General features: G+C 39.5%; 1 long non-coding RNA gene across 1 annotated transcript; it reads left to right on the forward strand.

The window, feature by feature from the left end:
* Positions 1 to 5,241: 5,241 nt before the first annotated feature.
* On the forward strand, positions 5,242 to 17,780 carry LOC142182597 (uncharacterized). The gene is made up of 3 exons (XR_012711408.1): positions 5,242 to 5,903; positions 16,633 to 16,700; positions 17,557 to 17,780. It is a non-coding gene; the product is annotated as an uncharacterized LOC142182597 (long non-coding RNA).
* The last annotated feature ends 1,159 nt before the right edge of the window (positions 17,781 to 18,939 follow it).

The following is an 18,939-nucleotide window of genomic DNA, read 5'->3' on the forward strand; positions in this document are numbered from 1 at the left end:
GATTTAGCTTCCTCAAAGCCCACATGGCCTTGTTCTCTAACTTAATGGTAGATGGCAAGCTTTCCCAAAAACCAACCAATACGGAGACATACCAATCAGAGTCTTGTAAGCAGTCCTTTAAGCCCATAGAGCGCCATCCAACTTCTTTGACCAATCGGTCCTATTTGCATAGACCATCTTTGACAATATGCTTTTGATTTCCCTATTGGAGACTTCAACTTGACAACTTGCTTGAGGATGATAGGGAGTAGAAACTTTGTGATTGACACCATACTTTGAAAGTAAAGTGTCAAAAGCTCTATTTCAAAAATGAGACCCCCCATCACTTATGATTGCATGAGGAGTACCAAACCTTGTAAAGATGCTCTTCTTGAGAAATGCAACAACACTCCAGGCCTCATTGTTGGGTAAATCCACGGCTTCAACCCACTTTGAAACATAGTCCACCGCTACAAGAATGTATGTGTTCCCATACGAGCTTACAAACGGGCCCATAAAGTCAATGCCACACACATCAAAAATATCAACCTCAAGAATGGTATTGAGAGGGTTTTTGAATCCTTCTTTATCATCAAGTACCAGAGTGAGGCATGGTCGGTATGAATAATAACCTTAGCACCTATAAGATACGGCCGAAATTTTTCCATTGTGAACACAATAGCCAAAAGTTCTTTCTCGATCACCGTGTAGTTCACTTGAGCATCATTCATTGTATTGCTCACATAGTACACCAGATAAAACATTTTGTTCACTCTTTTACCCAAAACGGCCCCAACCGCAACATCGCTTGTATCACACATGAGCTCAAAGGGTAAGCTCCAATTAGGCACAGTAATGATAGGAGTGGTGCTCAACTTATGCTTAAGAAGTTCAAAGGCTTGCATACACTTTTCATCAAACACGAATTTAGCATCGTTTTCCAACAACTTGCACAACGAATTCACTACCTTCGAAAAATCTTTGTTAAATCTCCGGTAGAACCCCGCATGCCCAAGAAAACTTCGAACTCCCTTGACGGATGTAGGGGAGGGAACCTTGAAATTACATCGATCTTTTCTTTATCTACCTCAATACCATGCTTCAAAATTTTATGCCCAAGAACTATTCTTTCTTCCACCATAAAGTGGAATTTCTCCCAATTGAGTAAAAGATTGGTTTCTTCACAACGGGCCAAAACTCTATCAAGATTCTTCAAGCACCCATCAAATAAATCCTCCACAACACTAAAGTAGTCCATGAACACCTCCAAAATATATTCCACCATATCGGTGAAAATGGCCATCATACACCGCTGAAATGTAGCCGGTACATTACACAACCCAAAAGGCATAGAAAAGGCAAAGATGCCATATGGGCAAGTGAATGTGGTCTTCTCCTTATCTTCCAGAGCAATCAATATTTGGTTGTACCCAGAATACCCATCCAAAAAATAGTAGAAGGCACGCCCAGCAAGTCGATCCAACATCTGATCAAGAAAAGGCAAAGGAAAGTGATCCTTGCGGGTCACTTTATTCAACTTGCGGTAGTCCATGCATACCCTCCAACCGGTAACAGTTCTTGTAAGAATCAACTCATTTTGTGAATTTGTAACCACGGTCATGTCACCCTTCTTCGGTACACATTGCACCGGTGAAGTCCAAGAGCTATCAGAGATGGGGTACACAACCCCGACATCCAACCACTTGATCACCTCTTTTTTCACAACTTCTTGCATTTCCTCGTTCAACCTCCTTTGATGCTCCAAGAAGGGCTTTGCATCATCTTCCAGAATAATCTTGTGCATACAGAATGTGGGGCTTATTCCCCGAATATCAGCTAAAGTCCATCCAATTGCCTTTTTTCGCTTTTGAAGCATCGCCAATGTGGCATCATCCTGCATGTTAGTAAGGCAAAAAGAAAGAATAACTGGAAAAGTAGAATTTGAGCCTAAGAACTCATACCTGAGGTGTGGAGGCAGTGGTTTCAACTCCAACACCGGAGGCTCCTCAATTGAAGGTTTTGTTTGTGGAGTCTTTCTATTCTCGAGGTCGAAAGATAATTTCCTAGGCTCATAAGAGTAAGAGCTCATTCCATGTAAAGCATTCACGCACTCCACTCGGCTTGTATCCCCATTGACATCAAGATTCAATGGGTCCTCCACATTGATCATTGCACTACTGTCATCAATTATCACTACTATAACAAAGTCCACAAAAGATCACACCTCGGTAGTGTTGGGCTGCTTAATTGATTTGTACACATGAAAGACCACTTTCTCATCACCCACCTAGAAGGTGAGTTCCCCTATTTCCACATCAACTAAGGCCTTCCCAGTAGCAAGGAAAGGTCTCCCCAAAATGATAGAAACTTCATAATCTACCTCACAATCCAAGATCACTAAGTCAACTGGCAAGATAAAATTGTCCACCCGGACAAGCACATCATTAATAATACCCAACGGTCTCTTCATCGTTCTATCTGCCATTTGTAATCTCATGGAAGTCGGCCTCGGCTACCCAATACCCATAGTCTTGAAAACGGAATAGGGCATCAAATTTATACTAGACCCCAAATCACATAGAGTTTTAGCAAAATCTGCACTCCCAATGGTGCAAGGAATGGTGAAAGCACCGGGATCTTCAAGCTTCGGGGCCATTGAATGCACTATTGCACTAACTTGGTGAGTCATCTTTATAGATTCACAATCTATAGACCGCTTCTTTGTTACCAAGTTCTTCATGAATTTAGCATAGTCCGACATTTGTTCAAGAGCCTCCACTAAAGGCACATTGATGGATAAGCTCTTTATCATGTCAATAAACTTTTTAAACTGCTTTTCATTTTTCTGCTTCGCGAGCCTTTGAGGATAAGGAGGAGGTGACCTTGGCAAAGGAGCCTTGGCTTTAGGCACAACCGGCTCCAGCATGTCTATTATGTGATCCCTATACGGGTTCACATCATTTTAAGTTTCCACCTCAACATCTTGAATATCAATCCACACTTCTTCATTCACATTTTCATCAATCACATTTTCATCCACCAAAGGAACTTCATCTTCTTGCAAATCAACATCATCATCCACAATTTGCTTTTGGTTGGAGGCATGCACAGTACCGCCTCTCCCACTTCTTGTTGTTACCGCCATAATATGATTGTTCCCACCCTTCGGGTTCACTACCGTATCGCTTGGTAGAGCACCCTTAAGGTGAGTATTTAAAGACTGTGAGATTTGGCCTAATTGCACCTCCAAGTTTCTGATTGAGGTATTGTGGGAAGCCAACTGCGCATCAGAATCCGAATTCTTCTTCTTCATCCGTTCGAACATCATTTCAATTCTAACATATCATTGCTAGAAGAACTAGGACCTTGAGATGGAAATGGAGGTAGATTGTTCGGTTGTTGGTACATTGGGGGCCTTTGAAAGCCTTGCCCCCTGGTTTCCTTGATTTCTATTATTCCATCCACCTTGATTGTTATTACCAGCCCAATTGTTGTTATTACCATTCCAATTTCCTTGGTTGTTTTGATTGTTGTTTTGATTGCCCTAGTTGTTATTTTGGTTGTTGTTCCTCCAATTACCATTGCCTTGTTATTGATTGCCCCAATTGCCTTGGGGTCTCCATTGTTGTTGGTTGGAAGGATTTCCTCTTTGACCTTGATAATTATTCACGTATTAAACCTCTTCACTTTGTTCATCATAACCATCATTTTGAAATACACCACAATCATTGTCAAATTGCTCCTAATTCCCTTGATTTTGTTGCCCTCTTTGTCTTCTTTTGTTGACAAGTATGTTGACACCCTCCATGGCATTCACTTGGCGAGGATTTTGAACTTGTTGCAATTGTGCCTTCTCTAGTTGGTTCATTGTGGTTGTCAACTCAGCTATAGCCAGCCCATGATCATATAACTCCTTGTGCAAATGAATAACCGTGGGGTCACCCTGGGGCACACTGGCTCTACTTTTCCAAGAGAAAGAAGTGTCATCCATCTCGTTAAGAATGTCACAAGCCTCATTATACGACAGCTTCATGAAGTTGCCCCCAGCAAGTTGGTTCACTATGCATTGGTTTGTTGTATTAATGCCCCGGTAGAAGGTTTGTTGGATCATCGCCTCAGTCATATCATTGTTGGGGCATTCCTTCACCATTGTTCTATAACGCTCCCAAATCTCATGCAAAGGTTCCGTGGGCTCTTTCTTGAAAGCTGATATCTCATCTTACAGTGTCGCCATATGCCCCGGTGAGAAATATTTTGCAATGAACTTGTCCACCAACTCATCCCAAGTACTGATGGAATGGTTGGGAAGTCGCTCGAGCCAATCCAATGCATTCCCTCTAAGTGAGAATGGGAAGAGTCTCAACCTAAGAGCATCCTCGGACACATTAGTCTACTTGCTCCCCCAATATGTATCCACGAACCTCTTGAGATGTTTGTAAGTATTTTGATTTGCAGTGCCCGTGAAGTACCCGCGCTGCTCTAGTAAGGTCAACATCACATTGGTTATTTGAAAATTGCCCACCCGGATTTGGGGTGGGACAATAGAACTGACATAGCCTTGTTCGGAAGCACTCTAGGAGCCACTCTTGGAGGTGGCGGATGAGGGTCTGGAATATTGTCATTAATATTAGCATTAGCCTGGCGGTCTCTACGTTGTCCTTGAGGTACAAGAGGCACCTCATCATCTCCGACATCATCTACCTCCTCCCCCGCAATCACATTTCCAAGAGGGTCATTTGTGTTGTTCGCTGCCATTTGGTACCTGAGTTGTGACACAAACGAATTAGTAACAAAGAAGGAAAGAAGAACTGTAGACATGTAATTTTTGACCCTCCCCAAGATTTTACACATGTTAGCGTAAATATTTAGTTTAGGTTTAATATCGCTCTTTTACTTTATTTTATCACAAAAATGAAAATTACAAAAAAAAATATTTAATTTTTTATGTACCTTTCATAAAGCTAAAAAATATACAAAATAATACCTTATTTTTATTTTAATATGATATTTGAAAATATCAAAAAAATAGGTTTGTTTCAACGGATAGTCTTATTTTAATAGTTATTTTATTTAAGAAAAATTAATTAATAAATAAGGTAGGATTTTAGTCTTGTTCACTGAAGAATAAAATTCGGTCTTAAACGACCCATTTTTAGGCCTAATTTTCGGACCTAGCCCATAATTCCTAAGCCCATAATTCCTAAGCCCATAATTCCTAGGCCCATACCCCTTAACCTAAAAAACCCTACAAGCACCTTACCCCTTTAGACCCTTAGCCGTTTTCCACCCATCTTCTTCACAACTTAAATTCTCAATTCCTAAAAAAAGCTAAGGACGGCAGTGGAGGGGTCTCTTTTCACCCAAAAAATCAATGAGCATCCCTTCCTCCAATGGTTTGTGTGGAAGTAAAATTGGAACTTCCATAGCTGAACTCCATTTCCTAAATAACCTTTTACTTCTTTTTATTTTATTTTATATAAAATACACACACTTATCATAATTGAGAGATTCTTTACACACATAGAATGACCAAACGCCTCCCCCTTTTAAATTGGATTTTCTTCTTCTCCACATACGGACACGGGACACACACTCACGAGAAAGGGACGAACAAACAAGGAAAGGGGGAAACCGCAAAAATCGTGAGATACAGTATAGGAGGGGGACGATTTTTATTTCCTAAATTTTAGCTCTTCTACACCAAAAGTATCACCTTAAACTAGCCAATAAATCACTATTAAAACCCACCAGTTTCATCCCAAATTGCTTGAAAACTTGAGGCAAAACCCATTCAAAAGGTCCGGTTTGCTGTCGAATGCGAGGTCGTACGAGCTCTGTCCGTATTGGGTTTGACAGATGCAACTGTATCAGCTGGTTTATTCGAAATCTCTTATCAATACATTGGAAAAGTTTCATTGCTTAAGGTCCGATTCTTTCTTTCTTTTACTACTTTACGAGGGAGTTTGGCTAAGCTTATAAGCTGGTCAAACTGGCTTATAAGTACTTTTTGACTTATCTACGCGTTTGGTAAAATTAAAAGTGCTTATAAGTTAAGTGTTTATAATCCAAAAATAAGTCAAAAGCCATAAGTTGGTCTCCCCCGACTTATCAAATTTCAGCTTATAAACACTTTAAGTTTGACCAAAATATTTACTATTCTATCCCTAAAATACTTCTTTTTAAAATAAAACTCTTCATATACCCAGTTTTTCAGCTGCATATTATTAATTTCAATACTTTTATTCAAACACGTAACTGCTTATTTTTTAAATTAGTTTCAGCACTTAAAAATATTTTTCAATACCTAATGCTTATCAGTTACTCTAAATCAGCTAAACCAAACGGGCTCTATATCATCTCTCTGTGATTCAAATATTTTAGATATACGTTACTTATGCTTTACTTCTTCACTTCTCGTGTATGTTTGCTCTTGGATTCTTAATATTAGGAGTGGCATTAGGTTTTATGAGATATTGGTACTAATATTCTAATAGCAGAAAATGTAAAGGTTTTCTAAGCACTTTTAGGAGTAAATCGATTTTTGAGTTAATGAACAACGAATTCTGTTGGATTTAAGCTCTTTTTGTCATTTTTTTACTATGAGTTTATGGGAAGTTGGACTGCTTTGTTTGATTTTTGTTACTTAAAATATTTTGGATAGAGTCTTGTTAATATTTTGGGTTAAGTTATGTGTTAGATACAATTGTCGGGTTAGTGTATTAGCTCGTTTTAATATAGATTGAGATTTTTCTTTTGGTTTCAATGCAAATGAAGTTAAATTTTGAGAATGAATGCAGAACCCTATATCAAATATTATTTCCTTCTGTTGAATTCTGGTAGGATTATTTGATAAACCTGTTGGAACATCTTGGAGGGGAATACTTACATATTTACAATATACTTAATTTTAACGTCTATTATCACTAAAAGGAACGGTGATTTTTTTAATAATTGGAGTTTAAGAAATGAACCAAATGTTTTATTTGTCTAGTAGACGTATTGAGGAATAATCTAAAGGATTGATCATAATTAATTCCATAACATATGGCCTTCACAATAATCTCAAAGTTTTGGCAGAATCATGAACATCGTAGGTTGCTTTAGGCGCGTTAATTAAATAATTATCATGGTTATGGGTATGGTTCCCGTGACGTAGTTGTGATTTGTAATTACTAAAATTCGGGTGTACATTTCATGTGACCCGATTCTAATTTCCAACGAGGTTAAATAGAACTTGTCGTGAACAACGGGTGCATTTCATGTAGTGTGGCTTATGATGTGTTTTAAATAACTTTGAATTTTCCTAAAATATGAAAAGCGGCTAAAAAGGTTAAAAAGGGCACGTAGGTTTTAAATGTGTAATTAAATCAGATAATTGAGCCAATAATAATAGTTGAGCGACCGTGCTAGAACCACGGAACTCGGGAATGCCTAACACCTTATCCCGGGTTAACAAAATTCTTTACCCGAATTTTTGTGTTCGTAGACCATAAATAAGAGTCAAATTTCCTCGATTCAGGGTTTTAAACTGGTTATTTGGGACACCATAAATTATCCCAAGTGACGACTTTGAATTTTAATATAAATAATCTCATCTCGATTGTCACTTTAATTCTAAAAAAACTCCTTTATACCCCTTCCGAGTGTAGGAAAAAGGAGGTGTGACAAGAACAATACACAAAACTAGCTAAATAGATAGCCAAAACCGTTAGCTCCCCGACAACGGCGCCAAAAAGTGATAGAAGCCTACTCTGCACTACTATTAAGCAGCTAGAGAGGGTCGAAGAGGTTTTACCCGATTTAGGGCCGGGATCGATTTTCACATAGAGCTATAATTTGGAGTCGGGTATTTATCTAGCTTAGAGTTGCGTATGTGTTCCATATTACACTTCTATATATTTTTGAGGTTTTTGTTTTACTTCTACTTTTATCAAACTATAATGGTAAATGAAACTAGATTAAACTAAGAGTTAAATTAAAACGGGTTGTTCAAATGGTTTACAAGGCACTAGGGTAGTGACTTTGGCCTAGATGGTCAATTGACGGATACATGAGTCTAAGGCATGATTGACCTGTTTGGGGAGTATGATATAACTGTTGCACTATTTTACCCACTCTACACCTCTCGGTGGTTCCAGTGATTTTGCCCGAATTGACTTTCTCAAGACCAATTGGGTATGCAATTTGCATAGCAATCAAGGTTCAAGTCAGTATTACTCTCTCGAGGTTTAACCCGTTAATTGGGGTTGTCAATCTCTTGAGTACGCCCCAATTCCTTGTTTGATCTATTTCGGAGACTTAGACTCTCTTTCTCAAGAAGAGCTCAAGTCAACTTAACACATACTAGTATTTGCAACCACTAACTCAGCCATAAAACATGTAATTGGTCCAAATATCAAACACTCATAGTCAATCTAACCCTAAAATACAAGACTCATCAATTACCCACACTAGGGTTGAGCCACAACCCTAGCTTATGGGTCTAGCTACTCATAATTAAAGAAAAAAGCAAGAAATAGATGAAGAACAACTCATATTAACTAATTACTAAGATAAACAATAAGATTCAATGTTGAAATGTAGATAAAATTGCCCAAAATAGCTAAAAGTATCGAACCCACGAGCGTAGCTCTTTTCTAAAACTATCTGATGACCTAAAAATGGAAAAAGAAGCTATTTATACTAAGCTGAAAAATTTGGACAAAAATACCCATGCGGTGCTAGTGCGGACCGCACAAAATGGTGTGCAGCCGCACTAAGGCTCTGAACTTGAAAATTCATGTCTCTGAACTCTGGCAATGCAGGCTGCACATAATGGAGTGCGGCCGCGGAGGCTTCAAGTGCGGTCCGCATGAAATGGAGCGCGAACCGCATTGGCTTGAAACTTGGAATTGGCAGCTCTCTAATCTTTCTCACTGCGGACCGCACTTAATCGAGTGCGGCCGTGTTGATCCCAGTGCGGACCGCACAAAACCTAGTGCAGCCGCATTGCCTGTTTGCCTGAATGTCATGCTCTCTGAACCTCACTCATGCGGACCGCACAGAACGGTGTGCGCCGCATTGAGTCTATTTTGCCTGAGCTTTGTCTTGTCTTGGTACTTGTGCAAATTTCACTCCTTTTTGAGGTGATCTTTGACATCTTGTCACTTTGTTGGTCAAACCTGCAATCAAGCACAACTGTGAGCCTTTTGGGACTATTTCGTATAAATTCCTAATCAAAACATAAACAAGAAGGAGTATAAAATGCATCAAAAATCCCTAATTATCAGTGTTACGCACCTACATGAGCGGATCCGCATTGGGTCAAGGTCAAGGGGGGTCATATGAATCCGCTTCGTCGAAAAATAACATTGTATACATAGGTATATCTTATCTTTCTCCGAAAATATTGTGTCATAAATAAAGTTTGAACCCACTCAACTCAAATTAAGTGTCCAGCCCACTAGTAAAGTGGGTTCAAATTTATTAAAAGGTCTTGAGTTTGAAACCACACAACAACATACGTGCACTACTACTGTTTTCACGCAACAATGCAAATCATTTTTTCTAGAGTAGGAAAGCTTTTTTATATTATCACGACCCCAAATCGGACCCGATCGTGATGACGCCTCTCGTGAAATAAGTCCAGCCGATATAAACCCTCCAACCATTTAAGACAGTTATAATAATTGATTTTAGGTCATAAATAAACTATAAATCCCAATATAAAGAGTGAAATAGGACAATTGCGGAAATAACACAGCCCGACATCGGGGTGTCACCAGTCATGAGTATCTAAACATCCGTCTAAGAGTATAAAAAAGGACTACACAGTCTATTACAGAGCTAGTACAAAGGAAAGTAAAGATAGGAGGGAGAAGCACTGGTTGCGAACGTCGAGCAACTACCTAGTTAACTCCAAATAAGCCTGCGGTGGAAGCAAATCAGCCCTCGCTAGCGTGACAGGAGACCCCTGGATCTGCACACAGGGTGAAGTGAGTAATGTGAGTACTCCAACTCAGTAAGTGATAAAAGTAAATGAAATCTGAGCAGAACATGTATCATAAACCGCCCCTCGGGCATAATATCAACAGAACCAGCCCCTCGAGCTACCTCACAATCACTCGTAATCGGCCCATCGGGCATAACATGAATCATGAACCTCCCCTTGGGCAAACATGGATCAACAATAGCCCCTTGGGCAACAATAAGAATAACCCACAGCCCCTCGGGCTACATCACATCACTCACACTAGGTACCCCATGCTCACTAGGGGTGTACAGACTCCGGGAAGGGCCCCTTACGGACCAAGCGCAATAACAAGCCATCTCGTGACATAAACAAACAGGCTCTCGGCCTCATATCAAGCCACCTCGTGGCATAACAAATCAGGCCCTCGGCCTCATAATCATGAATCAGTGCAACACTGTGGCGGTGCGTAGCCCGATCCCACAGTATCCTCACAACACAGGCCCTCAGCCTCACTCAGTTTGAAATCTCTCAAGCCGCTCGGGCAACAGTAAAACATGATGCTCAGCCAAAAATATCAAAACGGAGTAAATATGGTTGAGTTATGAAAACAATAGAATACAACATGACTGAGTATAAATATGAACTCAAAATAGTGAGGAATAGTAGTAAAAAAACCCTAAGGGTCCAAAACAGTTGGTACGAAGCCCAAATATGGCATTCAGCCCAAAATATGATAATACTTTCCAAAACACAATGATATCAAACAGTTTTCAATCAAATACGCGATTTAATAGTCATACGGGACGGACTAAGTCACAATCCCCAATGGTGCACGACCCCACACTCATCATCTAGTGTGTGCATCACCTCAAAGTAGCACAAAGATGTGAAACCCGGGGTTTCATACCCTCAGAACAAACAGTTACAATCATTACTTACCTTAATCCGGTTCAAACTCTAGCCCGCGATGCCTTTGCCTCTCGACTCAGTCTCCAAATGCTCCAAATCTAACTAACTATTTATTTATACCATCAAAATATGCTAAGGAAACAAAGCTCACTCGAAAATAACCAATTTACATAAAAAAATCCCTAAATTGGCCAAACCCGACCCCTGGGACCACGTCTCGGAATCCGATAAAAATCACATCAATAGAATCCTTATTCCGCGACGAGTTCATTCATACAAAAGTACCAAAATTGGACTTCAAATGGCCACTCAAATCACCACTCAAAGCTCTCCTATTAACCAAGCCCTAACCCCCAATTCACCACTGATTTTCCCTTAGCATGAAATTGGACTTCTACGACTACAAAATCCGCTTCAGCGAGTCTGCACCTGCAGTCCCCTAGCTGCAGGTGCGATTATGATAGCAACAGAAAACTTCAACTGCCAAACCCGTCATAACCCAAACCGATGGGCCGGGACGGGAACCCGATACCTTACTCAACCGAGTACCAACGTAACGTATCTTTCTTAATACATCATTATATACACATGCATACAAGCCTAATAGGCCAACATGATCCTTTATAAACTCAAAACATAGGCCGACAAGGACGTATAATCTTTTATGTACACGACATATGTCTACAAGCCTCTAAGAATACATAAATGTCATAAGGATAGGGACAGAGTCCCGTCATACCAAACAATACACGTCTAAATCATACTAACCAAACGAGCAACTGCGAAGCAAATGGAGCGCACGAACATCATCCGCTGAGCTGATAGCCTACTTGCAGGGCTCTCGACCTGTCTATCGGGACATGCGAGCATGAAATGCAGCGTCCCTTGCCAAAAGGGACGTCAGTACGAATAATGTACCGAGTATGTAAGGCACATAAATAAATACATGAGAGATATGGAAGACATATAGAGTACACGACTCAACCTGTAAGTCTGAATAACTTTGTAAATCATAAATTACTTTTAACGTCATGCATAAGTGTATGAATGTCATGTTATGCATAAGTACATGTTTCATAATATCATCAGCCTTTGAGGTCATCCCATCATATCATATCGGCCAATGTGGGCAAAATCATCATCGTATACCAGCTGATCAGGTAGTGGTGCGTAATAACGCCATAACCTTTCCCATATCCCACATACATATATACATACATATATAGGTGTATATAACGCCGTTTGAATCATATTTACATATATATGCATATATAACGCCGTTTGAATCATATTTCAGCCACTGTGGGCAACATCATCATCATATACCAACTGATCAGGTGGTGGTGCGTATATAACGTCGTAACCTTTTCCCATATCCCATATACATATATTTACATATATACGTGTATATAACGCCATCTGGTCATGGGTCAATGCACATGCATGCAATGCATGAAAAGTACGTCAATAAAATCATTCGGAAGGTCATAAGACCACTTTGCCTCTTGAGCAATATCATAAAGTAACATGTTTTCAACTTTCATATTTTTCTGAGACCCATGAGCAAATGATAAAATATTATGACACATGAGAATTAAAGAACATAAATATTTCTATTACTTCTATGAGTAGAGTCACTTATGGAATTTGTGCATTTGCACGTTTCGTTCATATCGTATGGATCATGCCAAAAGAAAGAAGGGATAGCCTTAACAAACCTTTTTCTTGAATTATCTGAACAAATCTGCTTTTGTTAAATTTACACCTGGATTCTTTGATATTAGAATGAAACATTGTTTGCCTCTAACGTTTTCTAATTTCAAATTCCTGCTTCTGAGAACGTTACTGCTTGCTACTCCTTGGCTAAAGATTTGTTGCTTCAAGTGTATTTCTTTATGAATGAGATGCTTCAAGCGTATTTCTTGCTACTCCTACCCGTGTTTGCCTTTTTTTACGTTAGCTTGTCTGATTCCAAAGACAAGATGATATTCATTTGTATTTTAAATCAAGTAATTAGAATAAGACATACAAAATTGTCATAGTTTCATGTTTTTCCACTAAGTTTTATTTGGATAAGGTTTTAGCCACATGTCTTTAATGACCTATGAGTCATTGTTTAGCCATTGTGGCCTTATGCCACGTGGCTTTGGTTATTTAATTAAATTTTGTCCACTTTTTAGTCAACTGGGTATTGTCCTGTTACTCGGTAATTAATCAATTACCCGAAAAATTGAGAATTATTGCCACTTAAAATATTACTCACTTTTCACATACCTTATACACCTTTATATTATGGTCATGTAGTACCTTTTATGGCACTAGTCCATAAATACCGGGTATTTTAGCTCGGGCCGTATTTTACCCCAACATGCCAAACTTCGACAAAATTCGTTTTCTTCGATATTACTTACCCTCTTACCTTCACGAATTTACTCATTACTTATAATCCTTATAATCTCCAAATAATCTTTTCCTTGGACTGATGTCAATTACCTTACGACAAATTCAACATACATTACTATAGGGTGCAACATCGTCGTAACTTATTACTGCGAAGCGTAACATCACCGTAACATAATACTGTTGGGTACAACACTGTCCTAAACTAATACTGCAGGACATAACCCCGTCGTAATATATTACTGTAGAGCATAACATTGTCGTAATATAATACTGCCGAACGTAATATCGACGTAATATTGCGTGGCGTAACAAAACCCAACTCAAAATTACCCGTTAACCATCCGAAATCACCCCGAGGCCTCTGGGACCTCAACCAAAAGCACGAACAAGTCATATATCACTATCCAAACTTATGCCAATCTTCAAAGCACCTCAAACAACATCGAATCAACCAAATAACATCGGATTTAAGCCTAAGGTTCCACGAATCTTTCGAATTTCGCTTTTGATAAAAAATTATACCAAACCTCGTCCGAATGACCTGAAATTTTGCACACACGTCACATTTGACACAACGAACCTACTGCAACTTCCGGAATTCCATTCCAACCTCTATATCAAAATCTCCCATATCAACCGGAAAATACCAAAATTCCAATTTCACTAATTCAAGCCTAAATCTACTCTGGACCTCCAAAACGAATTCCGATCATGCTCCTAAGTCCCAAATCCCCTAACGGAGCTAACCAAATCATAAAAATATAAATTCGATATTATATTCTAACAAGTCAAAACTAGTCAACCTTTTCAAATTTTAAGCTTCAAACTGAGAAATGCCCTTTCAAATCCATTCCGATTACCTTGAAACCCAAAACCGACAATTTGCATAAGTTATAATACATCACACGGGGCTAGTCATGCCCGAGAACTGGTGAGCGAAGTGCAAAAGCTCAAAATGACCGGTCGGGTCGTTATATATATATATATATATATATATATATATATATATATATATATATATATATATATATATATATATATATATATATATAATTTGGAGAAAGAGAACTACATTGTTTAATTTCTTTTGCTTAATTAGTCTGTGATTAGATTTTCATTGCTGATTTAGAATTATTATTTTCTACCGTTTGAGACTTTTAGTAAATGAATTAATTGCTTTCGTAGTTAATTAGTTTATGTTGAGCCATTAGAAATTCAATTCCATTTACTTTTTTTCTCAACTTCCCATTAATTTGTGTTTACATAATATGTTTAGTGACTTAAATTATTTTTTTGCTAATTAATCTATGTTTCAGTTTAATTACAAGGAAATTATCATGATATTAGTTAAATTTGATTCTATACTAATTCTTGTTGGTGATACTAGTTTAAATTAAAGTTTAAACATATTTATTCAATTATTGTTCTAATTCAAATTTTAATTTGATAATCCAATTTAAAATTTGATAAAGAGATTTTACTCTTCAATCTTTCAAATTGTCACAATTAAGTTTATCCTCTCAAGTTTGCTCCTCTCGTAGAAGAAATTTTGACAATTAGAAGAACAAATTTATTCCTCTAAAAGCAAAGGCAAGGAGTAGATTTGAATTTTTTAAAAATTGATCCAAAAGAAAAATATAATTAGGAAATGTCATTCAAGTGAGCGTGATGAGATTAGAAGAGGATACCTTTGAAAAGGTCATTACCAGCCCAGAAATCCTATATTTTCTCAAAGAGATTTTTCGGTCTTAAAGCATCGTTTTTATCCTAAATGATTTTAATAATGTATTTTAGATTTTATTAGAAAAAAACTATTTTGCTGAGTTCCTTGTACATTTACTTCTTCGCATGTTGAACCCGCTTACTGAAAATCTTGGGTCTGCCACTGCGCACCCACCTTCTGGTATTTTCCTAGGCATAAACCCCAATGTTTCTAGGCCTTTATTTGGGGCATAAGCCCCGAGAAAATTTTCAAACTTGAACCAAAATTGTTGTAATGACTCGGCCGGTCGTTTCATGAGTTACAACCCCGATTTCTCCATTTCTGCTTCCTTATGTGTTGTTACTCTATATATCATCGTATCGTGTTGGTTGTTCTGTGTTCAGAGTGGTATTGGAGTGGAATGAGACACTTAGTCTCTTATTTAGAAGCTTAAGTTGGAAAAGTCAACCGGATGTTGACTTATGTGTGAAAAATCTCGGATGTGAATTTTAATGGTTCGGATAGCTTCGTTAGGTGAATTTGGATTTAGGAGCGTGTTCGGAATGTAATTTGGAGGCCCGTGGTAGATTTAGGCTTGACGAAATTGGAAATTTGGCATTTTTCTGTTGGCAAATCTTGATATCGGGGTCGGAATAGAATTCCAGAAATTGGAGTACGCCCGTTGTGTCATTTGTGACGTGTATGCAAACCTTCAGGTCATTCGGGTGAAGTTTGATAGGTTTCGCCATCGTTTGCATAATTCGAAAGTTTGGAAATTCTTAGATTTGAATCCGAGGGTGATTTGGTGTTTTGATGTTGTTTTGAGTATTCCGAATGTTTGAATAAGTTTGAATGGTGATATGTGACTTGATGACATGTTTGGTTGAGGTCCCGAGGGCCTCAGAATGATTTCGGGAGGTTGACGGATCAAGGATGGGATTTGAGGAAGTACTGAAGATTGCCTTCAACTGTCATAACCGCACCTGCGGAGTGGGGACCGCAGGTGCGAGGCCCGCATAAGCGCAAAAATAGCCGCAGATGCGGCCATAGGTTAGAAGGGTAGGATCCGCAAGTGTGCACATAGGACCGCACCTGCGTGAACGCAGATGCAGGGTTTTGACCGCAAAACCGGTTTTTCGAAGTTTAAGTGATTACCGCTCCTACGATGAATTTTCTGTAGGTGCGACATCGCAGGAGCGACTTATGGACCGTAGATGCGGAAGTTCTAGGCAGAAGGTATATAAGATCTCCTTCGCGAATTTCAGTTCATCCTTCACCATTTTTGAACGAGTTTGGAGCTTAGAGTTGTGATTTCAAGAGGGAATCGAGGGGTATAAGTGAGGTAAGTTACTTGGGCTTTATATTTTGTGTTTGTGATGATCTTTCCACTACTTAATCATGAAATTACTGGGGAATTTTGGGTGAAGTTGAAGGGTTAGGGCTTGAGTTTTAAATAGCTTTGATTGGGGATTTGAGGGGCCATTTGAAGTTGGATTTTGACGATTTTGGTATGTATAGACTAGGGAGTGAAAGGAGTTTCTAGTTTTGTAATTTTTATTGGATTCTGAGACGCGGGATCGGGGACCGCGTTTGAGTCAAATTCAGGATTTTTGGTCTAATTTGATTATTTTCGTGTGCAATTCATTCCTTTAGAGTATATTGATGATAATATACTAATTTTGGTTAGATTCGGAGCATTTGGAGGTCGAGTAGAGAGGCAAGGGCATTGCAGGTTAGAGTTTTGTCCGTTTTGAGGTAAGTATATGTTTTGGAAAGTATTACTATGTTTTGGGCTGAATGACATATTTGGGCCTCGTGCTAATCTATTTGTACCCTTAGGGGCTTTTTACTGCTATTCCTCACTATTTTGATTTAATATCTGTACTCAGTCATGCTATGTTTTACTGATTTCATAACTCGGTCTTATTTACTCCATTTTGATGCATAATATGATATTTTGGGTTGAGCACCCTTTTTACTGTTAGCCCGACTAGCTTGTGAGGTTTCTGACTGAATGAGGCCGAGGGCCTGTGTTGTGAGGATATTGTGGGATCAGGCTGCTCGCCGCAACATTTTGTTATTGATTTGTGATTTGAGAGGCTGAGGGCCTGATTTGTTATGCCACAAGATGGCTTGTTATAGCGCTTGGGCGGTAAGAGGCCCTCCGGAGTTTGTACTCCCCTAATGAGTGCGGGTACCCGGAGTGAGTGCTATGATGTTGCCCGAGGGGCTGTTCTTGATCCATGTTATGCCCGAGGGGCTTATTACGAGTGACTGTGAGGTTGTTCGAGGGGCCGATTCTGAGTGATGTTATGCCTAAGGGGCAGTTTGTGACACATGTTTTGCCCGAGGGGCTATTTATGATTTGCATCATTTTTACTCTAAACTTCATTGAACCTCTGTTGAAACTGTTGGAAAAATATCTTCAAAGGATTTTTACTGAAATTAGATTTTAACGAGATGATTTGATTTATATACTATTTTGAAAGCATATTGTACTTACTGTGATGTTATAACGTGGATATATGTGTTTCATACAGCTCAGTCTTTATTTACTTTTATTACTTACTGAATTGGCGTACTCACATTACTCCCTGCACCTTGTGTGCAGATCCAGGAGTTGCGGGTCATGATAGTGAGCGTTGATCCTTCATTTGTCGCGGATATTAGAAGTCGGCAAGGTAGTTGCTTGGCTATCGCAACCTTGCTCTTCTCCCTATTATCTTCCTTAAACTATATTAGTGTTTTCCAGACTGTGATAGTCTTAGTTGTATTTTGACAGTCCTTAGTAGATGCTCATGACTTATGAGACCCCGATGTCCAGCCTTTGTTCTTTCCGCACTTGTTATTTAGACTTATGCTGTGAAATTTTATTAATTAATAGTTTAAAACATCTTTATTATGAAATATCGATTTGTTTTGGTTTGTGTCAGCTGGCCTAGTTTCGTGATAGGACCATCACGACTGGGTTGGTTTTGGGGTCGTAAAAAGTTGGTATCAGATTCTAGGTTACATAGGTCTCACGAGTCATGAGCGGGTTTAGTAGAGTCTTGCGGATCGGTACGGAGACGTCTGTACTTATCTTCGAGAGGCTGCAGAACCTTTTGGAAAACTTCACATTCTTGAATTCTTGTCATACGAATCTGTTGATTTTGGTAACTAAACTTCTATTATTCTATTCTCTCACAAATGGTGAGGGCACGTGCTACCGGTTAGGATAGACGACTACTAGTACCACCAGTTAGGGCCACTAGAGGTCGAGGTCGAGGCCGTGGTAGAGGCAGGGGTGTAGCCCACACAACAGCTAAGGCAACACCTACAGATCCACCAGCCGCCCCAGTCCACGATCAGATCCTAGTTGCGGATGCTCCATCAGGACCAACTTGGGCACCGGTTGTGCTTATTATTATTCCAGGCCTTCAAGAGGCCCTAGCCCAGATTCTATCAGTGTGCACTGGCTTGGCTCAGGTAGTCTCAGTTACTACGGTCGCAGCTACTTCTCAGGCCGGGGGAGGCACTCAGACTCCCGCCGCTCGCACACCTGAGCAGGTTGTACAGGGACTACAGACACTAGGGGCACCTCCAGTCCAGCCAGTTGCAAGTGCTCAGGACTATGTAGTTTCTGTTATGCCAGAGGACAAGTAACGCAGATTGGAGATGTTTGGGAGACTCCAGCCTCCGTCATTTAGTGGTGCTGAGGGTGAGGATGCACAGGGTTTCTTTGATAAGTATCATAGGATGCTTCGGACCGTAGGTATTCTCGAGACCAGTGGGGTCTCATTCACTACTTTCTAGTTCTCTAGGGCTGCACTTATGGTGGGAGGCTTATGAAAGGCATAACCGGTTGGCGCACCGCCCCTTTCTTGGTAGCCGTTCTCCGTTATCTTTCTGGAGAAGTTTGTACCCGAGTCTCGCGGAGAGGAGCTGTGCAGGCAGTTCGAGTAGCTTTGTCAGGGTGATATGTCTGTTACACAGTATGATATGCGGTTCTCTG

This window comes from Nicotiana tabacum, chromosome 7, assembly GCF_000715075.1.
Source record: "Nicotiana tabacum cultivar K326 chromosome 7, ASM71507v2, whole genome shotgun sequence".
Taxonomy (NCBI): Eukaryota; Viridiplantae; Streptophyta; class Magnoliopsida; order Solanales; family Solanaceae; genus Nicotiana; species Nicotiana tabacum.